At 29.0% G+C, this 26,142-nt stretch overlaps 2 protein-coding genes across 2 annotated transcripts in view; one reads left to right on the forward strand and one right to left on the reverse strand.

Moving 5' to 3' along the window:
• The window catches only part of LOC132952267 (probable G-protein coupled receptor 21), a 122,143-nt gene that overhangs the window by 90,393 nt on the left and 5,608 nt on the right, over nucleotides 1-26,142 (reverse strand). Inside the window, exon 2 of the mRNA XM_061024507.1 lies at nucleotides 21,309-21,355. The gene's annotated coding sequence lies outside the window, so the exon portion shown is untranslated. The remainder of the gene's footprint in view (nucleotides 1-21,308; nucleotides 21,356-26,142) is intronic.
• The window catches only part of LOC132952269 (phytanoyl-CoA dioxygenase, peroxisomal-like), a 119,412-nt gene that overhangs the window by 68,575 nt on the left and 24,695 nt on the right, over nucleotides 1-26,142 (forward strand). The window lies entirely within an intron of this gene.

Below are 26,142 nucleotides of genomic sequence, written 5' to 3' on the forward strand. Positions count from 1 at the left end.
GTCTTAATAAAAAAGTTTCACGTTTCGTTAAAATTGTTTTCATATTATAGGTTTTCCTATGACAGTATGACCTATTTAAATTATAAAAAAAATTAGCAGTGTGAAAACAATTTGAAATCTTATAATCTAAAATCTAAATGATGTGTCACTGCCATACTCAAATACTCAACAGCACCCATTCATTTATTTTAATTTTATTAAGTTATTTCCAACTAATTCTTCCAATTCTTCCAATTCTTTGATTTTTTTTTAAACATTTCAAACGTTTAATTAAAACAAAATATACTGACTTCAAAAACCTTGTAGTGTCAATAAAATCCAATCAAACTCACAATAATATATGAAACCGTAACCGTAGTAGTGTAGTAGGTACTTACTTATTTATAAGGACTACCAATGTATCATACGAAAAGTAAATATACTACCAGTTTGTAAAAATATATTATTATAACAAAGTCTGACAGAGTATGACATTGTTATTCTACATTATGTTCATAGATACTTTGATTCAAGTGTGTAAAAATATATTAAAATATCAAAATCCCCATAATACTTGCTTAAAAATTAAAATATCGTAAAAAATCGGCGATTGAACACTGATAATGTAGTTTTCGTCTTTAAGTTTGATCATAGCTCGCAATTCACTTTAATATTAAAGCTAACAACACAAAATCGGTTCTTTTGAACGCAAATTTGCCATGTTGTCCATTAGTAAGATGGAGACAACACACGCGGGTATATGGCATCATCTTAATAACATAAGTATAAGTCGTCGATGATATTAAGAGGATGTGATAGCAAATAGCGATATCTGATTATAAGTATATGTCAGTTGTTAGCGATAAATAAATAAAAATAAGAAATAATTTCTCGTGTACAATTTGTTTCGTTGAAGTTTTTCAATAATAAATTATGATATATTTTTCAACGTTCACGACGGAAACAAACGCACTGTGGGTTTTCTTTATTTGTCATTGACCATTTATTATTCAGACTTGTAGGTCCGTACGCTGCACTTTAAAAATATTGCCAAGTCAAAAATGTTTGGAGGCCCAGCACACTTCCCTCATTGACATTATTTGCCGCTAATGGATTGCCCATTAACACTCGCAGCAAAAATAAATGTAATTAAATCTCGGACTGCGGTGAGTATTTAACGAGAAGTACGTAATATTGCCAATGTACCAACCCTATAATTAGAGCAGATTTTTTCTACGAAATCTCGAACGATTAGTCGACGTAAGGAATAAATGTCTCGTTGATGGTAAAACGAGGTACTTACCTAGTTATTCATGGCGAAAAATTAGCCTCATGTCCGTCGTCCGACGTCCGGGGTTTCAGCTATCAATCAAAGCACAATTTTTACACATAACTAACTCAAATAATTATTCTTTCCGCAGCTGGTCTGTGTACCTGTCAAACCAAATTATACGATTGAAATATATTTGATGAATTGCAAAACAAATCGTTACGTTTCAGTGTTCATTTGAAAAGTAAAAATAAAAATAACAAATGTACCCCATTACAATTACCTACCTAGGTACTTAGTGAAATTTATAGATTGGGATTAGATTTGGATTTTAAGTGCATCGAAATATCCTAAGATATTTTGCCCTTAAAATTATTTACGTAAACTCCAGTGTCGAATTATTCTACAGAAAGCATCTCGTCTTTGACAAATCAACAATTATTGGCGTTCTTTGATGCTAAAAGGTTGATTAAATTCAATTGCGATGATATCTATTCAAAATGCTTTAGCAATTACAACGAAATGTTCAATGCATAAAATGATACAGGTTCCTACTAGAAAACAAACAGCACCTGATGAAAATACTATTATATTAACGATTTTATATTTTTATCAAAATAAACGATACTTACCCCTTTTATATATTTTATAGTTTGTTGTGTATAACGTAACTATATCAAACAAAGTATATACCTAGGTATTTTGAATACATTTTACATTTTATTAATTCAGCGATTACCGTATACCTTATACCCGCGAATTTAATATTATCACTTGTGTAATTAATTATCTAAGAGAAATATTATTAATTCACCATCTAAAACGTGTGGCTAATTTCTATAATACCATTTTGTACAAACTGTTTTAAGACTCGGCGCAATCGATAAATCCCACGCGATCATTAAGTACTTACAGTGAATATTCAGTGAACGGAAAACAGTGTTTAATTGTTTTAATGTATCTCGTTCGTACATTATTAACAACACACAATTAGCACTAAGAATATATTGATATGTTAATTTTGAAAATTGTTTTTAGTATGCATAGGCAATTAATATTAGGGCAAAACAAACATCACATTGCATGTTCTAACCGTAAAGTTTACCGACTAAATCTGTCTGCCGACAAATATAATATCACAGCCATGAAGAATAAATGTATAAAGGAACGCATTTATTTGTTATTCAACACCACCATACAAATAAAATACATGACACATAAATTATAAATATATTTGATATCGTTATTATGTAAATAAAAAAAAAAATTGCAGTAGAATATAATATTATATTGTACTATTGTTATATAATATTATATAATTTATTTTTTTATAGTTATTATTATTAAATGAGTTATACATAAAACACCTTTCACTCTCTCAATTAGCATAATGATCCTTTTATATTTCTCCATGTTTTAACAGTAATATTATTATTATTTTATTTTACGAGAACATAAAAAACCCAGGATAACGACCACATTATTAATTAGACTAACCTTATATTTCCATTTTTTTTTTTTTTACTCCAGTATTTAAAATGTGTGTGAAATTGTTCAAATTTTGATATTTTCACCATATAAAGTATTTTAAATTCTTAGTTAAAATGTTACTTAATGGAATGTGCGTAATGTTCTTTCAACGCTGTAGACAAAGTAAGATTATTTCATGTTTTCTTCATTCTTACTTGTACTTACATTTTTGATTTGAAAATGATATAAATTATAGAATGTTCATAAGTGTTGCCGTATCATTGTTAATTCATATTTTATACTTTCTATATTGAACGATACAAATAACACCAACAACCAACCAGTGGACGGGTTTAGATATTCAAAATAATTAATTTTGTTTGAGTTATCTACACATCTGTGTTTGATAGTTATGACAATTATTATGACGATACAGGAATACATTCAGATGTCAAATGTCACTCGTCAGTCGGCGATCGAAGATGTCAAAAACTCAGAACTATATTATATAGTATATATATATACGTCACCTATCTCAAATTCTCTTCGGATAGGAATTAAAACTATACAATTTATACTTTAAGTAGCTAAATAATATGATACAGAATACAATATATTGGTATTATGATATACATATTATTATAATTATTATATTATTGGTATAATAGTGTTGTTATTAAATTCGAAATATTTCAAGATTTTGTATATAGGTACTATACCTACATTAATAGCATGTATAGTATCAAACAATTAAATTGCATTTTAGTCTAGCTACTTTTTTTTTCAAGCCCGATTTTCCAAATTATAATATAGAAGCTAAAATATGTATTTGAATAATGCACAACGTTTTTCAAACTTATTTTTCTACCACTATTTAAAGTAAAATTAAAATTCGACCTTTAAACCGACCTGAAAAATGTTATCTTCTTTTAAATAAAAATAAATTAACGAAACCCGACTATTATACTGGACATAAGAGTTTTTTCTGTGAAGTCATTTTCATTGATATAATTCACTGTATCAACCCCCTCCCCCATCCCTAAATAGGTATCGAGCAGTAGATTAGTGGAAAAGTATTATAATTAAGGTAGTAACTAAAATATAAAATACAATATTCAAATTTTATGGAAGATCAAAAAAATTGGAAAAACCACCGACATCCTTAAGAGGTGAATATAGACATTGTGTTCACAAAGCACAAATGATAAAAAAGGTCCAATTTTTTTCCTTGAGTCATAAATTGATACATGTGATTATCTACCTATGTCCTATACTTTACGACTAGTAAAGATACCTTTTGAAGAAAGATTATCTCTTGAGTACAGATATAACTACAAATATATTTTTATTATAATACAGCAGCTTGGCGTGCAATATATTATAGCTGCATTCGCGGATACCAATTTTTTATAGGAATGGCTGGTTTTAAAATTAAATTTATTTTATAGGTGATATTGAAACTAAAAGTAAAACTATTAAGACACTAACCCAACTAAAAATATTTAAATAAGTATTATATTAATACAAAAGTTTAGAATTGGTTTATTTTTACCAAATGGCAGATACCTATACGATTTTCCAACGTAATTCAAATCATTTTTGGGCATGTTTGGTGTTGAAATACATATTTTGTATTTTAAATCATGCAATATATTTCGAACACCAAGCAAAATATGCAAATGTGATTGGAAAAAATCTTTTCAAAATATGTGCGTGTTATATAATATAGCTGATTTGAATACAGACGCTCTTTTTACAAATCAATAATTCAACGTGTAAGGGCGACCGTGTGACCGTGGCAGAAAACGATGGTTCGAAAACCGAAAATGCTAAATAAATCGATTCACTATAATCCGCGATATATCAATACATATTATTATGAGTACCTAATAATATTATAGTACGTCTCGGTCGGTATAGGTAGTAAGTCACACGTCCTACTTACATCCCACCACACCGCACCAATACACATCTCGTCTGCATGCCGTTTCAGATAGGTTCATTTATTATAATAAAATATAGTCTGGTGGTGTATGATGTATGTAGGTATTCTACGAGCGTAACGCAATATAATAATAACAATGCCTATAAACAACAGAGGCGTGTCGCGGGTATCCAAAGTTATGGGATTTTTTTTTTTATTCAATATAAATAACAATAATTTTGATTACGAATTTCAGTGCATTTTTACAAATATTTATTCCAAAACTATTACGAAATAATATACTTTTAATATTTGTAACTACGAAATCGAACGACTAATTAGACTTTATAGGTTTAATGGCCGTCTTTAATAAATAATATTGCTACATCTAATGTGATATATACAGGATGATTTTATAAGCATTGCTCTACCTATTTGTATGAACAGAACACTCCTTAAGTGAACTTAAGTAGTACAAAAACATGAGAATTATGAAAATATGGTCTTTAGGTAAACGTGAAAATTCTAAAAATCATAATTTGAACAAATGTACTTATTAAAGGGAAAAATAAGAGTGATCATGCTTAAAAGATCACCCTGTATATTTCGATTAAAATAACACAATTATAGTTTGTAATTCACCCCTATTATTAATGTGGATTATGCTCACGTATTGATAAAAGTGTATTTCATAAGAGAATTCCTAAAAAAACGTGAAGTAAATCTTACTTCAAATAAATGAAAAGAGCACTCTTTGCTCGGTTAATTTTAAAGTAACGTCACTATTTTTCAAGTTCAGTGTATCAAAACTTTATTTTAAGCATTGGTAGATGCCTACGTTTTTATTTTTGTCAAAAATATATTTTGATATTATCTTGATTTTTGGACACCTTGCAGTACGAACGCCGCGTGTATAGGTTAATATCTACAGGTATTTATTTCATGATAACCCACCCCCGCCATCTTAAACGGAACTTGGAACTGCCCAATGACCTCCTTAAGATTAAAAAAAAAATTTTTAAATTTTAAAAAACCACTTAGAATATTATGACTAGGGTTTTGGGCCCCCCTTCTCCTCACGCCGTCCAGTCTTGTATACTTGTACCCCCCCCCCCCCCATTCCCATATTACCTATTGTATAAATTTATTATACAATGTGTGAAGGCAATAATTTTTGAACCGGGACACTGGAATTGGTATATAATAAAATATATATTATAACACACATTGTGTAACGTATAGGTACATTATTGCTTGGACAGTAACTGAAAAACACGTATCGTACCTATATTATAACACCGATGGGCGACGGGTAGGAAAATATCTAAGATTCCATCGGACGCGCTACACGAGCGACAGTACTTAACGCTTGCGTTGCGGTAAATTATTGTCAGTTTTAAAATTTTAACCTTTCGTTGAGACGCATCTGTATTATATTATTATTTTTATCATTATTAATGATGAATAAAAGTCGCGCGTAAGTGTAGTTGACAGACATTTATTAGTATTTCAACATTAAAATTAATGTTTATAATTTACTAATTACTCGCATACACAGTAACGCTGTGTGTTATATCATATACATATACCTTTCAATAATAAAGAAAATAAATTCATCAACTTTTAAATTGTTCTCAACCTCAGAAATAATGTTTGAAACGGGAAAAAGAAAATTTTTTATAACTGAAAAAGTCAGTTTGTCTGTAATTATTTAAAGAAATTAATTTTTTCTCAATACATAAACATACATTTGTAATGAATTAACTTTTATAATCTGCAAATCGTATAAAACACATTTTTTTAGTCAATCAACACAATTTATTTAATTACTTTCTTAAACTATAAAAATTATACTTTCATGAAGTGTAATGTATTCAAAAAATATTTTTAGCTTATCCATTTTATTCTTGGAAGTTATCTGTTTTTCAGCCATAACATGGTATAAAATTTGATGATTGATGAATGAAATTATATCACTTTAATATATTTTGTTAGATAAATTATTTTTGTTTACATGTTTTTGGTTTCTTTGTGTCTCAATCTTATAATAGGTATACCTAATTCATGTACTTTTCAAAATAACAATTGGTTAGATTATTATTATTTCTATAACATTTCGAATACTTAGAATAATATTATAAACTTTAGTTACAAAACAGCTTATTCAATAAGCAACTGTAAAATTAAATCGCATTAAATAACATAAACGAAAAGTAGTATAGTGTAAATTTAATAGCATTATAAAATTGATACTTAAAAAAATGGTAAACACTGAATTGATACAAATTCACTGAGCATAATTGGTAGGTACGTCGATTTAAACATTCTTAATAATATTTTTGAAATAATGGTGAGCGTTTTTACAAAATGTAATAATTTTTCCGGCCAAAATAATAAGCAATGTGATTGCGCGAATCCATAAAATATATTTTATTGTTTTTAATTATAAAACCACTGATAGTTATATTGCTGTCGACAAATACAATATTTTGGAAATCATTTAATAATAATTAATTATATTGCAATGTATTATACTTTACAAATTTACAAGCTTCAAAAGAAAACAGTTTTTGGTTATATTTGCGTTACTAATTTTATGATTTGATTATATTTTCTTAGTTATTATTATTTAATAATTAATAATTTAGTATACTGAATCGGATAATAGTGATTTCAAATTATGGTTATTAATAAACTAATATCATACCATATGACGTATAATATTTAAGTGATATGAATCTTTAAGTGTAAATAAAAAAACTGTTCTCTGACAAGATAAAAAATGTTTAGGCGATAAAAAAAAATTACCATATCTATAGATTGCTCGTAGATGAAATGTTAAAATGAAAATAGAAATTCTGCATTTGACGTACCCATCGAGTCGTAAGTTTCCATTCGATATGTGTGACCTGTGGTGAAATGTTCGATGACTATATTATGCGTAGAGTCCACAGCGGTTTTTCCCGCTGCCCGAAATTCCGACCGAATAAAAACTCAGTTGAATGTTACCCCTAGCTTAATTATTAACTGTCCAAAGAATTTTGTACGGCTACCGCCGGAACGCTATATAAACGGTTTTGTTTATCTACAAAGAACACAAAGACTACCCCACCACTGCTAATTACTAAACAGGAATCAAGAGACTCGGAGCAAAGTTGGTCGGTGTATAATTCGTAAACAACAAACGCGCGTACCTGTTCAAAAATTTACCCGCGTAACTAGAAAGCCAAAGTGTAAACATATTATTAGTCTGCTCCGTTCTTGGGAATTATCATTTCACCGACTCGTCTACGACTGGCTGCATTGTCTTGAATGTGGGTACATCGCATATCCAAGGCACTCGCTGTGCCGATCACGAGCCATGTATATATTTTTGGACGGCGCCTCATAACGATGTACAAATGGAAATTACACACCACTCCTTCATGTGACTGTGGAAATGATATGCAAACAATCTCCCATATAGCAATTGAATGCCGTGCATTCAAAGACACTATAAATGATATCCATACAGCTAACATGTATGTGATTGATTGGATACAAGATCTGGACATGAATCTTTAGCTTGTAGTTCCAAATTTATCTCAGCTATAATAGTTAACACCTGCCATATTAGACATATTATAATTATTTTATCTTATTTTATATTATTTTATTTCATTATTATTATTTGTACCCTTATTCGTATAGTTTGTTATTATTTACATGTTTAAATTTGTTGCTCTACTTTGTCATACGAAATATATATATAACGATGTAGTTTTTTTTCGTCATTCGATTTCGCGTTATTTACGACAACAGCCGCGATGGAGGAGATATGTACCTACGCCGTAATTGCAGTTATTGTGTTTGGGCGTAATAATGTAGCCAATTCAAACTACAGCTGGTGTTGGCGTCTCGGCGATAGGTATACCATGAATCACAAGTGCACATTAAATGGAGAATGAACCGCAATGATTCGAAACGATAAAAATGCATATTATAATATTATCATCATAAATTTAACAGCATAATGACACAATAGTTTAATTCCGTACCAGAAAATAATTAAAAGTATTATAATATATTCATAGGAAAATTAAAAAAAAAAAAAGATGGGTTATAATATTTTTTAAGCAACGTTAATCTCGAGTATCTGATTGTTTACTTTTGGCTTGTTAAATTTTTACTTGGATTTTAATACCTTCTCCTTATTTTTTTATATAATTTGCGAGGAGAAGTATTAATGATCTTTAATAATAGTAGTCATACATAGAGTATATTATAGGTAATTAAAATATGTATGCAGCTGATGTAAGTATCGGTAGACGACGGTTTCGTTGTTTATGGCGTTAACACGAGTTAAAATATTTGTTAGCAAATAATGTAACATTATGTATGTTATGACTATGTGAATTCGTTCAACATTCAAGTGTAGGAATGATTTATACTTATTGGTTTTGCAATGATGTTTCAGCGTACGTTTTTATGGGTAGACTATTGAAAAAGTTTCAAGTAGCACTTTTAAAGACGGGTTCGATATCATGGGTGGTACTTTGATAAGGTCGTTTTTTGGTTTTTTTGAAAATAGAAAGCAGGTAATTACGACTAGTACTCTTCGGGATTTTCTAGTAACTTTTCAAAAAACAATTTAAAACCAAACAATATTAGGTACCTTATATTATTTTATTATATTAAATTCAAGAGTATTACGATTTTATTAAGTATTTTTTATCTTGTACCTATTCCTTTTGATAAAACGTTAAATTGTAGGTTTTAAGATTTGACATTTTAATACTGTATCATATTCTTTACTAAATTCAAAACATCTAAAAAATTAATTAAAAAATCTTTTTAAAAACATCATAATGTTAACACTATGAAACCGAGTTCTCGTCAAAGACATTATTTAAATGTAGCGATTTATCATTGCTATCAAATTTTTGAAGAAACCTTCATGTCACCGCTCTCCGGACAGTTTTTTTAAATTCGATTGGCCAATCCATCTTCAAATAATATAACACTAGTATCAGGTGTGAATTTCTGCAATACGTTTTATCTAAAGTTTTGATAAATATCAATCATAATAATATAATATCTTAAAATAAACAAGACGATAACCGATAATTTGAAATGTCAAGACTCTAATATGGCATAGTATAATATCAATTATTATTACCGGTAAATCGACTTAAAAATTGACAATACCTGTAGGTATTAATTGTTATTACAAAATCACGTGAGTGAAAAATTATTTTAATGGAAGATTAATATTAATAGTACCCATTTTATAAAAATTCATAACATATGGATATTTCGTGTTAAAAATATAACGATTTTATGAAACAGGCTGTTCACATAAGTTCGACACAATAGTTAGTCTATAGCAACCACTTATGCATTGTCATCGTGTATAGCTGCCAACTCTGGTTCGGTAAACTATAATGTAACGGTGTGGGTATCGATCGCGGTTCATTGTAGATCTATTAGCGAAATAATATTAATAACTGTCGGCATTTGTCGTGCCGTAGCTGGGACTCTCCGGTTGCCAGATTTTTTCTCCACGGGAAAAAAAAACAATTCAAAAATCTTTTCGAATTTATCGCGAGAGCGAATAAACCGTACGATATTCGACAATACTTATTAGGTATACATATATATAATGCTATATCTGAAGATATAGATACTGTCGTGATTAGAGAGTGATTTTAAATTTTTTTGCGTTCGCAACAATTGTTTGGATGAGTCGATCAACCGCCAGGCGCCAGAATCCGCCACCGTGGATATTTGGTTGGTTGATTTTTATATTTTGGGGGAGGGGGCTTGTCGAGTATACTAACCTACTATAAAACAGATTGCGGTTTTCCCGGTGACTGGTGTGGCAAGATTGAACACCTATACACTTTATAATGGTGTGGATGATGCTTAAAGTATACCACAAAACAATACCTATGTATATCCTTTTTTTAGTACGTTTTTGTGAATTTTCCACGCACGATTGACCGCGCAACACGCGCAGAACTGCATCACCGCATTTCATATATTATGATTCAATTCGATTAGACGTGTGTTGTGGTCTTAAATTTGTCTAGTTATTATTTTCGTTATGATTTATTTTCCGATTATTTATCTTTTAAATTGAAAATGAAAATCGTGATTTTATATAATATGTCTGCATATGGTTTATATTTTATAGCCTCGTCGAAAAATAGATGATGGCAGCGCGTCGCTCTAAAAACCCACGCACTGCAGCTTTAACATTACAGTAAAAAAAAAAAAAAACATTACAGTATTGATGATTTGACTATTTCAGAAATAAAATAACAGTGATAGTGATCTCGTGTAATTTGAATTATTTTGACCGCAAACAGTATAACAGAAAATATACGCGTGTGTTGTGCAAATTTCCCCGGTTGACCGTTCGTTTCACTGGGATAAAAAAAAACCTATCTTTTTATCCATCAAAATATGCACTCAATCTTGTATAGTCAAATAATGTAAACGCGTCCAGGACGATTGGTTGGTGGCGATAAGTCTGAGCATTTACATTAGCCACCCAATATTATAAACCCGCCGCCCCGTTCGGATGTCGTTTCACTAGTCACGATATAATAGTGCACGGACGACGTCCTCTTCTCGACGATCCCTAGACAAAGGGTCTCCTCGGAGGGTTGGTCTCGCGAAATGGTTACATAACCTCGACTGGGAATCTATTTTCGGAGCTCAGTGCGGATACTCGGGAATTTGAAGCGTAATAAGTGTCACAAACTATGTCCGAGATTCTCGACGGCATTATTATATAATGGTTCGTTCCGGATATAGTATATATAGGTACTATTACACTGTACGACATGAGTACGGTGGTGTCCCTTTCGTTTTCATGAGAAAGGGAGAGTGATGTCATAGGGACCCCGCAGTAGTTTATCTATTCGAATATTAACCATTTTTTATGAATATTTTTTTTTTTTATAACGATAATCATTTCCTTTTATGACGTAGACTGCGTGTGTACGTGAAGTGTTTATTTTATTTTTTGTTATTCACTTATATTTAACGATATTTTTATAATAATAAGCATATTTAAGTAAATGTATTTAAAAACTTCCTGAACGGATGAATTCGTATCTGTATTTAAATATAAAAATTAATCACGATATAACTGAAATTTGTTACAAACAATTTGGCAGCGTCACATACAATTTCACGCGCAACCGTACGCTTTCGAATAGTCAAAATCATGTTCTTTGTTATTCCGGCACTGCGCGCAATCGTATGCCCCAAAAGGCAAAACGCGCGCAATCGTACTCCACCACTGTAGAGATGGAGTCGCAGTGAGGGTGTTTCTTTTTCGTCCCGGCTCGTTTGGGCTGGCGATCATTCCATATAATATGTTACTGCAATGCCACGTGACTGTCGACTTACTCGTGGCTTATCGATTTACCGTGAAAATATACCTGCACCGTGAACAGAACTTGATAACTTATCGACCCTTAAATCATTAAAAAGTCGAGAAGTCTGTACGTTTGTATATTTCTAGTTTTCACTAGTCAAATAGTGCTTTTGTTACGGTTTGGAAAATTAACGATTCGCAAAGTTAATGCAAGTTATCTATACTAAATAGTAAATATTGAGTTTACAAAAGGACTTATTAGCGAAATTAACGAATATGAGTATAGGTACCTATTATATCGTTATAAACTGATAACTTATAATAGTTGGGGACAGCTAGTGAAAATATTTTTAAGCTACAACACCATAATTCAGAGGCTCGTCGGCTCGTATACAATATTATAACTATTGAATAATATCTCATATTATCTCAAATTATATTAATTTTTCATACTATAATTATACGATATATGATATATACATATATATTGTATTTTTACAGTAGGTACATTTTAATATTAGACAAATTGTAGTTTTATATAAAATATGTAAATACCTACTGTGAAATATATATGGATTATTTTTAATGTAAAAGTATATAATTTATAAATTATGATAAATTATTATGGCACAGTGTTGAATAGCAGCCGATGATATTATGGTCATAAATGTTATACTTCATATTACATCAGACTTTAGTGCCTATTTTGACATTAAAAATACTACCGTTAGAGCGAAAATGTTTGGCAAAATAATGATTCGTTGACATGAATAAATTATTTAAGCAATCGAATAATGGATCAATATTTTTACATTTACTTTTACTTTTACACACCCGTTCATTACTTATCACTTTGCAATAAGAGAATATCCCCTTGAATATACTTGCGCAGAGTTGCGCACAAAGCCTAAGCAAACACAATTTATTGTCGTGTGCGTAATTGAAAAAATGTTTTTATTTTTCACATTAAAACGTTACCTACAATATTAAGAGTACAAGAATTAAACGTTCAAATTGTACACGTTTTCACGTAATAGACTAAGTGCTGTTAATATTCTTATGTTTGCACCAAGCATAAATGATGAACAAACACTATTAACTGTAATGCAATAATAATAATAATATTGCCAGTGGATATATTATTATATAGACTCGAACAATTGAAACGAGGGATTGTTTTACGATTATAATACGCATTTCTCTATAGGTGTGAAATCGCAGAGAAACGTCATATAAAAACAATAACGATTATTATGCGCGTACAATATAACCAAACTATAACTGTATCACGTCTTAATGATAGTTCTTGTTAGCGAAATGCACGGAATGATACCGAGTCATTCCACAAAGTCGAGACACCGCGCGATATAATACAGATTTGTGAAACTTGTTAAACGCACAACTTTTAAAGTGCTGATATGAACTGCAGCATTGTATTTTATAATATGTACGTGCGCGGTCTCGGAAGTCCCTCATCGGAGCGACACGACCTTGTCACTCTTCCGCGAGCACCTAAATTCGACGAGAAAAGTTTGACGTAAAATAAAAACCACCAGCCACCCAGGTTATCGTATCATATTGGATAAGACGCTTAATGACCGGCGGATAACCCCGAACATCTGTCTGGGAAACGATAAACTTTTCATTTGATATTCGGTATTGCGCACACAACTGTTACGCGGCGATAAGTTTATCATGTAGATAAGTCTTAAATAAATAGAAGGAGTGTGTTCGCAGACAAAGCAATTTCGCGGCGGTGCACGGGGGAGGTATGGGTCGTACAGTGTGTATGCGTACGAAATATATATTATATTATATTACGTTGGCATCTAAAAGGTGGACCGTAAAATATAAACGCAATCGTAAAAACAAATCGTTTAGTATTCACTACTTTAAATTGAAAATGTACCTACACTGCGGTGCATAACAATAAAACCCCCGTCGAATCATACACGGGATTTTGGGGTGGCTGCGGCGTATACACTATAAAACGTACAGAGTAACTTTTTGCAGGCGGTTTCGCCTTAATGTAATCCTCTAAAACCTCTGCGACCGAGCTTGCAGTATATTGTCCTCTCCGCGGAAAAGTTTCGCAAAAATATGACGTAGGTGGACGCGTTTTATATGCACACGATTAGTTAAATGCGCGTAAGGTGGTGTACGGCGAAAGGCGAAACTGTACTATGAATGCACGAAGGGAGATACCGAAAAACATTGATGCGTAGAACAGCCAGAATTCGATCCAATAAACGACTGCGTGCCAACTACAGTTTTATCGTTCCCGTTATTTTTATTAAGTGGAAATTAGTGGAAATCCATTATGCAATGCGTACCTACCTATTATAATAACTATATATGTTTTTAATACAAAAAGTTCGTAGGTTTTACATTTTTAGAATTTTAAACTTAATCAAAATATGATACATATAATAATTACCCATACACATTGATGATATACAAATAACAAATTAGAAAAACTTTGCTTTTAATTACCAATCTGTCTAGTTTATACCTGCATGTAATGTAATATTGCCATTTTGCTGTGGTAATTAATTACAGAAACACTTAGTAAATCATTATCAGCGAGACCCTGCAGGGTAACGTACTTGTTACACTAGCTATAACCCATCCTAAACCTGTGACAAAAACATCGTAAACTTTGCATACGTAAATTAGTAGATTCTGACATGAACTCATAACGTAAAAACAAAAGATGTACACCATATTACAATAACTATTATTATTTATTAGTTTAATGAATTCGGAGTTGTAAATCTGAATTACTGTGTAAATATTCGCTATACCTAACATCAACTGCAGTGGCGTAAACTGTAAAGTAATCTTTGTGCCTACATTTCGATATAATGAAAAAATATAAACGTGAAATCAACCAAAGGTTTATTCGAAGCAGCTTGAACCACAAACGGTTATAGGGGCTACAATGCAGATACGATCGGTCGGAGCATAACTTATTTCCAAACGATTAATCGATATGACTCAGCATATTATTATTATCAGTTGTCGCTTATCGAATTTCGCAGAGTGCTTCGACTCTGGCCTCTGCTTAAGCGTCAATGGGAATGGATATTTTTTGACGGCTATTCGTTGGTGGAGCGAAGGTTTGATTTGGTAGCGTGACGATCGACGAGTACGCCGCAGGCGAAGGAGGAGAAAACGGGAATAAACAAACTTTAAGAAGACGCCGGCCGTGTCCATTAGAATAATAATATATTATCTGGCCCGTGCAAACAATATATAGATACCACCTCGAACAACGACTAGATCGATCGAGCCTTCTGTGATTTCGTTTTGGACAATATACCTACCCTAATTATGATATACCGCGAATCGCGATTATTACGGCGGCACGCTGATTATCAAAGTCGAGTATAACTCGGTGTTTCGTTAACCCCTAGAGCTCCGATCTTCGCGAACGACATGTCGGCGAGAGGGTATGGCGCAAACTAAATGTATAATATATTATATATGTAGGTACCTGTTATACCGTACACTACCCGACGTTATACAGCGATGACACGTCTAATGTAAAATTACTCAAATTCACAACGCCGTGGTCCTCTAAATGTATATGAATCTATGAGCGGTATAGTTCGTCACCGTATAAAATCTAAGAAAAAATTTTTATTTTCTTCAAATTTATACTCGAATTCAATGGCAGACGAGACGTGGCCAGCGGGGGACCGTGCTTAGGCACAGTATACAACATAGTTTTTAAACACCAAATTAATATAATTATAATAAATAACATTATCACTTTTGGGCATAATATTCTATATAGGTACATCGCGAATGTCGTAATAGCTGAGAGTTCGAAAATTTAGATAGATTTAGATTATGAAAATTCTAGAGTTAAACCATTGTTTGCTTTTATTCCCAAAAATTTACCGATGTATTATAATTTATGAATATACGTGGTTTCACATTTTAACCATCGATATTATTATACTTATTACTTATATTCCAAATAAGACGTGAAACGAAGAAAAGAAAAGTAAACATTTTTTTTTTAAACATTTTCTAGGTAGGTACCAATAAAAATCGTGATCATATCTTTAAAGATTGAAAAAATTCTTTATGCAATAAAATTTGTTCGGGGTATTATATAAATCATAATATAATCAATATCCATTATGCATAAGTTATTTGTTGTTTTTCGCGGTTTCAACAACTAATATTTAATTAGGAACGAAAAAAATCCCAACTCATGAGTGTTATTAATCTAATTTTTAGTGGCCAAACTTAAATTTAATTCAAAATGAACTCAACTTTACCTAAAGTTGAACGAAGTCTGTCATCAAAACTTTATCAGTTTACTAATACAAAATAAATTGTGATTAAGTTTAACTAATCAAATAGGTACGAAAAAGATCTATACCTTATTTGATTAAAGCAGTTATAGATACTATATTTTTAAAACTATTTATATAATATTATTACAATGTATATCAATTAAATGTGCTTCCTAACATGTGTATATAGTATAATATTGTATATATATAATTCTATAGTTAATTTAATATAATTTCACCTTTTTTTTTTTTCCATTTTGAACCGACGACGCCGCGGAAACTGCGTTCGCAATGCTTCCGCGAGAATATAATTTCACCTATATTAAACCGAAGTGTTGTATTTTTAAATCAGTAGAATTATAATAATAGTCAACTTATAAAAATTATTCAGAGTGTAAGCACCTATTTGTTTTAAATGTCTTGCAATTCACAAATAATGTAAACATTGCTTCATCGATAACCTAAAATGAAACACAATTTTGCTGAACATATTTACTCATACACAACAATACTCAATGTGGTTAGGTGTGATATCTTATTTTAATAACCAAACCTGTGTACCTATACGTTCAACCATAGGCGCAATTTGGGGGGGTGCTTGGGAGTGCTTAGAACACCCAAATGTCTGATCGCATCATCAAATTTTTATTGACTATAATATTATGCCATGGGTATTTGGATATATTTATTTCTAAGACCTTATCGTTTTCATTATAATAATAATATAGATAAAAGTGGGGCAAAGCCCCCCACTGATCACTTTAGTCGACATAAATCTAGCACCCTAACCTAACCCAAATTGCGTCTAAGATAGATCATACTTTAAAAAACTAAAATAAGCAAAATATTTTTTTATCATGTTAAATTAAGGAAAAAACCAGAAAAAACTTGGACGTTTGGTCTATTAAGATTGTTTTTTTAATAAGACATAATTATTTTTCGGTACTAGCGTATTTATTTGTATTGTTGATATATTTTATTTTATTCAACGTTTTGTTAATACATATTATATTTTACAGATAATATTCAGGATAGATATAATGATTTTGGGTAATATTTTTCTACATGATAATGTTTAATAAAATTTAGATAATAATAAATACGTACCTGTGTAAACATGTAATGTTTATAAATAAAAAAAGTTTTTTTTATAACGAATAATAAAAATAATAATACACATTGCGTACATATATTACATATAAAAACGTATATCATAATATTTTAAGCGTAAAATGTATGTAAAAGGTATTATGATAACACTCTAATATTTATACGAAAATAGCTGGAACATAAAAACCAGATGCAAGTGAATTTATATTTTCATTGATACTATACATATTAAAATTTAGAACTCAGCATCGGAAATCTTACACTTGCCGTTGGAGTACCGCCAATTATAACAAGAATTATAAGCTACGGGAAACGACAAAAAAATAAAAATAAAAATATATTTATCCAACAATAATATTTTAATTTGGCATCACTTCCTATCATGCAACGTGGAATTATATGGACCAGTCATGGTGAACATGCAGAAAGTCGAATATAATTATATAGTTTTAAAATTTTTTTTTTTTTTTAAACAATGGTCCAAAAAAATTCTGAGAGGGGAATGTTCAGTATATAGACACAAAACAAAAATTGTTTAATATGTTCATATTTTTATTAATAATATTTACTTTATTTTCATTTATCAATGTGTTTTTCTATTAATATTGAATAATAACTATAATTTCAACTTCCAGGTTAAGTTGAGATATTACAGTGTATACCTACACAGTGATGAACATTTATCATTATTTAATTCACTTTTGTTCAAAACATTACCAACAAATTATTTCCATCTCCTTATTTGTTCGTTTTGACTGATACATTCATTTTAAATATTTAATACAGTTTAATTTTAAACTATTTTTGTTTCAGACTGTGCAAAATACTGTATATTACATTTTATGTTCTAAGGATACGATAGAATATATAAATTAAGAATCCATGATAATAGGCCCACGAGTAGAAACTAATATTTTATAATTTGTAAACATTTTCTAAGTATAATAAGTGACTAAATATTACTTATATTTTATGCAAAATCTTTATACTCAAGAACTATAATTATCGTTAACAAGTCAATTAAAGTTGGTTAACCCAAAAACTGCTTGTTTAAAATAAGGTTTATAGATGCGTTCACATTAAAAAAAAAAAAAAAACCTTCTACTTAGTAGTTTTAAACAGGGGTTTTGCATTTAGAAAAAAAACAAATTTATATCATCATATCTCTTTTAAAGGTATTTTATAAAATAAACTATTATTAAAATTATTAAAACTTATTATTATTATAAAAATAAGTATTTGAAAATATGGTTCTTAAGTAGGTATAGTTAATCCTTTTAAAAATCAGAATTTGAATAAATACATTATTTAAGATAAAAGGGAGTTAAGCATGCTTGGTGAATCAGCCTACAAATAACAAAATTATAAATTAACTCAATCTTTATGATTAACAATTGTTAATCATAATAATATGCTCAATTTAAATATGTAGATAATATAATATCATAATTATTGTAGGCGTTAAAATGACCTGGTATAATATCCAAAGCGTAGATAAATAAAAAAAAAAATTTTAAGAATATTTTTAATTTTTAATTATAAAAATGATTTACGTTAGTATAAGGCGTCTTTTAAATATGAATGCAATTATGAATCATTGTATTCAAAATCCTGAGTAGATATACCAGTCCACCAAACAACAATCAAAGCCTTTAATGGCGCTTGATTAGGTTAGTTAATATTTACAGATTTTCGCTATTTTTCAAAAAAACTATGTGCTGATACCAACTTTTCGTAAACGAGACCCATCTAATTAAGAGTTGTGGTAATCTGTCTACGTGTAGAAATGTTATATATGAAAGTTGTTGAAAGTCTACAATGTGATAAAAAGTTTTAAGCAATTATCTCCACAGCCCACATACTGTACTTGGTTCTTTATCGCAATGGCATTTGTATATCAGTTCTATAATAATTATATCATTAGGTATCTTAAGTACGAAAATAAGGAATATGATATTCAAATAATATCAAACTATCACTCCACGGACACCACGGTAATCCTTTCGGGTGTTAGGTACCTACCATAAATATTTTATACGAAACAATTTTTTTTTTTTTCATTTAAAAATTGTTATTTATTTTCTAACGAGAAATTAATTTAATACTGTTTTACCGTAAAGTTTATAAAGTTTCACAGTTCAAACGTAGGTCGTGAATAGTTTCAATTTAATAAAAATAATTAAATGAATAAAAGGAATGTTACCTAACCAAATATGAGTTATGGCCGAATAAAACAATGTTCATAGTTTGTATTGAATTTCAGTCGATGAGATAGGTACAAAAACATATTCTAACTTTTTCGTAATGTTGATTTAACAAAACTTAAAATACATATAAAAGATAATATATTACTTATATACTTCAATAAAAATAATCTACTAATACTCAGTAGTTGTACTCATATAATTTAAGAAATATGGACATCATCGCCCTTCACTTTTTTTTTTTTTTTTTTGTTCGTTTGTTTAATAAATGTTTTAAATCATAACTACAAAAATATTATTTTAAAATTATAAATAAAAAAAATTTGGCAAATAATAACGCGATTCTATTCAATAGGTATACATAAAATATATATATTTGAAAAGATCTCCGTTATAATAGTTTATGCATAAATTACAATTTGTGGATACATTTCGTTGGTGATTATCATCAAGTACAAACAAAATATTCACAATGGGTTTTGTAGACTCATACTCACAGTATATATATTTATATTAATAGCATGCCATTAATTCAAAATTCAATGTTAAGCATAGAATAATTTCAAGACTTTTTCCATAGTTAAGGTTTTTTTATTTATATAATGAAAATGGCATTTTCCGGACACAATATTTGCTGGAATAAATTTTTTCAACGTTCAAAATTATATTTTTACTAAAGCGAATAACATAATTTTTAAACAATATAGATCCATGATAACGACAAATCAATCCTATTTATAGCGACATTTTACTAGTGGATATTAATGTGTAAATATTAATACAAAATATATGAAGTACCTAGTAGATATAAATACCTACTTGCAAGTCTGGGCATAAACCAATTAAAAAGTTTAAGTTTAGTTAAGTTTAACTTTTATAAATTTAACTTTCATCAACTTCATTTTTCACTTAACTGATTTTTATTGATACAGACTTAATAAATAACGAGTTACTTTTAATCAATGTAAAGTTAATTTATTAATAATTAAATAATAATTATAATAAAATTATTATTAATGATGCATATTGCATGAACATTTACTTTTTATTATTTTAAACCATATTACTGACTATTTATATATTATTTTAAAAAAATAAATAAATAGCTTAACTTAAGTTAATAAGTTGATTGTAAGTTTCCAAATAACTTTTAACTTAACTGAGTTAAAAAAAAAATTAGAAGAACTATTAACTTTAAACTTTTTAAAATGTTTGGTATCAACTTAACTTAACTCAATTAAAAATTATCAAAATTAACTTTCCCAGGCTTGCTTACTTGTATTAATAAAAGTATATTATGAAGTATAAAAAGTTGTGCACCCCCCCCCCCCTTCCATATATGCAAGCTCATATAGAAATAAACATGATACCACCTCGATAAACAATTGTAATGGTTCTTTAGTTAACTTAAATAAATCACTTTTAAATAAAATGTAATCACTAATTGGATTTTAAATGCAATAAATAAAATTTAATTTAATATTATTGAGTCATATGATAATCATGTCATCACAATTATGTAATATCTATGTATTTCATAATTTCATCTTAAATATCATAACATGAAATTAAATAACGATATATGAATCATCTTTTTTTAATATATCTACCATGTTATTTTTTTGTAATGCATTATGCACCGTTTAAAATATAATATCAAACTCATACATACCATGTGAAGAGTCACCAATATCGTTGTACAGGTCCCATGATGAGCACCTAAGAAAAAAATAAGTAATAACAAACAATTAATAAATATATACGTCTCAACTGTCAAATAAAATAGATTAAGAAGAAGAATATAACTGCATCTCATATTATTAGTTATTACTTATTACTTATTTGTACAGAATAATGATTTGTTAATACTTATGTGATTAATATCATTTTTAGTCATTTGTAGCCATATTATAGTTTAATTAATTTTAGATTTTCACTCGACCAGTCAAGCATGTTATTATCATTCCTAAAATATATCAAAATTAATATGACGGATTCAACATCTTACAATTATAAATTATTGTAAATAAAAAAATAGAAAATTTACTTTTAAATAGTTTAAAATAATTTTGAAAATAGCACTATGTATAGAAAACACTAATTCGATAATAGTGGATTAGATAGTTTCAAGTTTCTACAGTTATATTATTTTAACTATAAGAGAATAACAAAAATCATTCGAGGAGGAATCATTATTTTACGTGCGGATATCCAATTTTGTTATTGAACTTCGAAAGTATAATATTTTCAAGCTTTTGACCATAAATAAGCAATAACATTTATGGAAAAAACTAAATAAATTAAACGTCTATAAATAGCTCAAAAAATAACAAAAATATTTGAACTAGAAAATGGTAATATAAATAATTAGTGAAAATTTCAAGTATCGTTACGGTTATTCGTTTTTGAATTAGGTACAACAAAATCGATTTTGTCAAAACAAGTGTAGCGCAAATATTCCCATTTTTACCGATTATTAAGAAAAGTACGGAGATTCTTTTACTTTTACGCCCTTAGAGTACCAATTAGATCCAATTTGCTGCCAGAAACCACCCTTGAAGCACTTATGCCACCATAATAACTAATAAACGTATTTGGAGACGAACATTTTAAAATTAAAAAAAAACAAACAACATTTTAAAACCGATCGCTTCGCTCAAAATATAAAACAACGATAATTATATAAAACTTCAACAAATCTTAAATTAAATATTAAAAAATAGTATATAAATATAAAACAGGTACCTTATAGTACCTTACTCCAATCTAATAAAAAAAAAAATAATAATTACCAGACTCTTATTTTTAGTTTCATATTATTCTGTTACGTTAAAAGTTCACTTTTACCTTATTAAATTGAATGTATTAAAAACAATTACTCAGAAATAATCTTATTGGTCATTTTTTAACTTTAAAGTTACGGTTCTTGTAAGAAAATATTAAAGAATCGTTTCAAAAACCTTTGTGTAGGTACGCATGATAATATTAAATCTTTCTGATATTAACTAAAAAAAAAAAAAAAATATTCATACTGTACACTAAAAATCGTTATTTATTTACTTCACTTTTTCCTACAAAATGTTATTCGGCAGAGTAAAAAAAAAAATAATCGTAATAAAAAATTTAAAAAAACCATATGGGGGCTTTAACTTAACAACCACTATATTATAATATTCTTCGTGTGATAATGTTATTAAATCCCAAGGAATGTATATTCGCCCGAAGACTTTAAATGTAGGTATTATGAACATATTTGTGATACAATGCTGTAACACACCCACAAGTATAACGGGAAGAATGTATCTATTATCATTATAGCTTTCACTATAATATTATGGTTCAAATGGTTTAAAAGTATATAGTTCAGCAACAGCTAGTAAGTATTGTTATTATGATATTTTTCGGAAATCATAACTTTTTTGGATGCGTTTTAGAAACAATTAATTCATAATTTTTGATTTTTCTTGACTAAATGTAGGTACTTATTATATCCTTAATTATTTAACTACCTATGTTATATTATGAAATCCCTTAAGAGGATGTCAACGCACTATTTGTTTTCTCTATCTGACCCACGCGCAACATGGACAAAACGCATTTGCGCAGAATCGTTTTTTCTATGTTTTTAAGTAATTTCAGAGTAAAATCACTCATTACAAAAAAGATAGAGAATAATATTTTAGAGGGAATGACATATCGATTTTATATTTTATTGTTATTTGACTTTGTATTCGACTTTCAAAACAAACAAAAAAATGTTGTAAATTTAAATTATGTTTAAATTGTCTTGAAACAATATTTAAAAAAATCGATATGTCATTCCTTCAAAAATATTATTTTCTATCTTTTTTGTAATGGGTGATTTTACTCTAAGATTACTTAAAAACATAGAAAAAATGATTCTGCGCAAATGCATTTTGTCTATGTCACGCGTGGGCTAGAGAGAGAAAACAAATAGTGCGTTGACATCCTCTTAAAGTTTCATGTCAATAATAATAGTATATAAAATTAGAACGAAAATATATTTGTATGGTTCAATATGGTATACCCCGATACCCGTATACCAAGAAGGTCTATATGTAGACGCCAAAGTAGTATTATAATTAAATTTATAACATATTAGTATAATATTATAGTATTTTTTTTCAATACACGAACCCTAGCTAGTATAGCTAGAATTATAGGTACATTAAATTTTTTTCTTAGGAACAACCAATATAGTCAACAAATGTTGTCTATGTATATATCCTTATTGTCCTTATATGTAGGTAGTCGTTTTCATTCAGTGAAATCATTCTGTTCGTCAAGTTGACAACTACTTCATGAAAAATATCCATATTGTGAGTATAATATTTTTTACTCAACAAGAATTTCATTTTTGTCCACTTCATTAAACGCATATTCGTTGTACCCTTCTTGGAATAACGCAAAGAGGATAACTTTAACTTCACGAAATGGATAGATTTTTTAAGCGTCATGAAATATACGTAATTTCATGCAGATATACATTCGGTTCGGTGTTTTTAATAATTTAATCAAGCCTAATGAACTTAATTTATTTTCAACCGATTCTAAAGGCCCTTTTTGCGGCATGCCTATATCGGGTGTTCAAGGAACGGTACATTTCCAATCCCCCCCCCCCCCCCAAATATAATTATATGTTTCAAAGGCTTCTATGTGAAAATTAGTATAAAAATAATAATTATATTATGTTTGTATAATATTATGATACTCTACACGAGTAGGCGTATGTAACTCATACAAATTCTTAAATTAGGTATTTTAACTACATCGGCCGAATTCGACATCAAACATGAAACCTATAATAATGTCATGCAAGTCCAGACTAGGCCGCTGTGCTACTATATACTCCACAGCACAGCGGGCGGCGAGCGACACGACAATGTCGAAAAAAAATTTATATTGAAATCAATTTGACTATGCAGGCTTACTTAAATAATAATAAAAATATTAAATAACATGTAATTATTATAACTTCAATAATGCGAATCGATACGAAAATTATACTCAGACTTCGGCAGTATAATATACAACTGGTTAATAATTATTGTAAATTTATATCGATCATATATTATTATAATGATCTCGGTAAAAATTGTAATTGTTAATTTGTGAAAAATCAAGAAAACAGAGTTTACTGTCCGACCGAATGTGCTTACCATATATGAACCAGTCTGCCTGCGTGTACATCGAGTAAAATAAATAACTATAGATAGTTTTACATTTTATGTGTAGTAAATAGTATTGATAACTTTCGTAATTAAATAATGAAAAAAATTCTTATTAAATACTAAGGCGTACCTACAACTGATATTATTGAAAATAATTTAATTATTTGTTAATTTATATCGGGCGACCGCAAGTGGATATTTGGGCCGGTTATTTACTGAGAATACAGTGAAACCCTTCCGGTCCGGCTTTGATGTTATACGTATTTATTGACCCAAGATAATAAATTGCATACAATTATGACACGCAAATATCAAACGAATCATAGTTTTGAAAATTCAAAATACTTTACCAAATATTACATGTTAAATAACTCTCGACCCAAAGCCTAGACGCCGATTACCTATATATTTAATGTGCAAATTTGAATGAAACATTTTATGCGTTTAGCTGCATTTTTCACATTTCAGAAATTCTTAATGTAGGTATAATAATTATTATGAATTTACTTAAAAAAATTATGCTAGGAATAATATTATTTTTACTTTACAACTTATTAGTTATTATGGAAGGCTGTTGTACGAACACGAACTTTAAAATTATATGGCCGTACCGTAATAAATGCATTTTTTAAATTTTATCATTAAAAAAAAATACAACAAGCGTCATATATTATTTTTCTTTCATTGAATTGTGAATACTGAATCAGTTGATACATGTATGCGGATTTAACAAACCAAAATTCCAAATGTATATTCAAGTATTTATAGGATGCCTACATTTTGTGGAAATTGTGTTTATATAATAATATCAAAGGGAACGACTCAATAAATAAAAAAATTCATAAATGCCAATATTGACTGTTATATTTATTTACACAGTTTTATAAATTAAACTGAAAAGTCAATCATCGTTCAAAAATTGAATTATAGAAACCATCTCAGCTTCCTATTTTGTGTTTACTCGTCTAATCTCCGTGAATAAAAAACTAGGTTATTTAACTAATCTGAACACAACGATTTGGAAATATTCCAGCTAAACACGTGGTAGTTGTTTTTAAACATTATCAATTTCTTAGTTTATATTTTTAATTAAAAAAACTAATTCGTTTCTATTGAAAAATATATTACCTAAAACAACTTCAAATAATAGTAAATTCTGTAACTATTTATATAACATCATATTTTTATTATAAAAATAACTATATGGACTTGAATATTTTTAAATTTTAATCATTCAATTAATATCAAAAGATGTAATAATATTAACATTATCTTATTTTAAAGCACAATGAAGATGACTGATATAAAGTATTA

The sequence above is a fragment of the Metopolophium dirhodum genome, chromosome 9, assembly GCF_019925205.1.
Source record: "Metopolophium dirhodum isolate CAU chromosome 9, ASM1992520v1, whole genome shotgun sequence".
Classification (NCBI taxonomy): Eukaryota; Metazoa; Arthropoda; class Insecta; order Hemiptera; family Aphididae; genus Metopolophium; species Metopolophium dirhodum.